This window comes from Amphimedon queenslandica, unplaced genomic scaffold (assembly GCF_000090795.2).
Source record: "Amphimedon queenslandica unplaced genomic scaffold, v1.1 AMPQUscaffold_12692, whole genome shotgun sequence".
Lineage (NCBI taxonomy): Eukaryota > Metazoa > Porifera > Demospongiae > Haplosclerida > Niphatidae > Amphimedon > Amphimedon queenslandica.
The window spans coordinates 28788-31017 of NW_003547072.1; positions in this window are offsets into that span (position 1 = coordinate 28788).

Sequence of the window (2230 nt, forward strand, 5' to 3'; positions counted from 1 at the left end):
TCAGTCACATTTACTTTGATTATGGGTCGCTCATTGTAAAGATGCTGATACTTACCTCAATATTGCAGTTTGTAACAGATATACATTGTACTTATTGCCAAGAGAAGGTCAATGAATGGAATTGGCATTTTTTAAGTTGCTATCAATAGAAAGACAATGTTGAGCATGGATGACACTGATATTAATTTTGAAAAGTCGCTTAGAGATTCAAGAGATGATTTTGAAGGAACAATGTTATTGAGGTTAGGAGCTAGTCCTTACACTGAAGATGCTCTGTAAGCATTCATTTTAGTCTTGGGTTTTATACATTATATTTGTATTTGCTTATTGTATTGCATTGGAGCCTTTATTGAAAATTGTTATAACCATTAGGATACAGAGGAAGAAGGCAACTTGCCATCAATAGTGAAGAAATGGCTATTTACGTGGGTCAATGATTATCTGAAATAGCAGATAAATTCTTTAAATTAACGTCTAATAATTTCCAAGCTCTTTTTGTTATTCTTAATTGTGCATTTTTATAGATTATATTACTATTAGAGAAAACTCACGCATCCATGTACAGTCAAACCTGTCTATTCTGGACACCTTGGGACCAAATAAAACTGTCCTTATTATAGAAGTGTCCTTATTTCAGAGGTTCATTAATACACATTACTATTGTATTGGGACTGATACTACCTGTCCTGATTATAGAGGTGTCCTTATTTTAGAGTGTCCACAATAGCAGGTTTCACTGTATTGGCAGCATCTGGAACAGTTAGCTTCAACTAATGTCTAGCTCTAGTTTTAGGTAAACCTTTGTGTGATCTACATTTTATGTCACTAATACTGCCTTTGTAACTTGTAAGCCTAGATAAATTTAATGATGATTGTTCTTGGCTTTTCAGAGAGACTTATTCTAAGAAATCAAAGCCTCAATATAGTTCTGCTATACTATTTTTGGAGGAGTTTGTGGAATGGCTGTCACTAGACTTGTTATTAAGATTAATGGTGTTGATGGTACATTTTTCATGTGTTTTGCAGTAGGGGGCTCAGTTGGAGCATTTGCAGGGACCACAGCTTTTGACAAATTAATGGGATATCCTGGTAATAATAATAATAATAATAATAATAATAATAATAATAATAATAATAATAATATTGCTATTTGTGAGAATTTTATACTTTACGTGGCCATTCTCGCAGAGTTACTAGATATAGGATTGCTGTAGATGTTGCTCATACATTGTTGGGGATAGGGTTAATATTATTATTATTTATTACTGCTATAAGTGTGAATTTCAGTATGGCTGACTATTTTTAAATTTTCGTTATAACTATGAGACTCATACTGTGTCCGTTTTCTTTGGAGCATTAATGGAAGCAGTAAGTGCTTTGACTGTAGGTCCAGAGCCAATTATTGGACAAATATCATCATCTGGTAAGAATAAAAAATCAGTGATCACTTTACCTGTATTTGTATATTATTATTAGGTTATGATACAAGATCTAGTGTTGGATTGGGTGTTTTACGTGCTTGCAGTAGTGTAGCCAGGGTAGGGCAAAGTGGGGCACATGCCCTACCAGTCTATGCTTGTGCCCTACCAACTGTCATAGTGTTCTGACTGTTCTCTTGTCTATAAATTGCATGTGAAGTTCACTTGTCCATAGTGTGCCCTACCACCATCATAACCCTGGCTACGCCACTGCGTGCTTGCATTGGAATAGGAACTGGAGCAATGGTTGGATCAGTTGCTCTTAGTAATTTCATTCCATATAACTATTTCAAAGCTGCAACAATTGTTATGGGTGGTCTAATTGGAGCTTTTATTGGTTATAAGTACTGCTCAAACCTTTTATCTCATTATTAATAAACATTCCATCAAAAAATACCATTCTTACCATAATGGGCGTGCCGGTGGTGTGGCTTCGAGCTTCAGCTAGCTTCCATAGTCAGTGTTCAGTCCTATTCCTATGGCAAATACAGGTTGATTGCTCTTGCTAAACTCCTTTTATTTTCTTTTGTAGATACTCCAGAATACATTATACTTAAAAATCATCTCGCTGATGTTGTTGATTTATTAGCTGGGAATGCTCCAGTCATTACACAATTTTCAAACCACATCTTCTCATCAGGTCTCATTCCTAAAGAGGTACATCTCAATCCGAAGAGCAGTCCTTTAGATAGAGCCACTCAACTTATTAATTCGGTTTTTTCTACAATTGGAACTCACTCTAATCCTAGCGA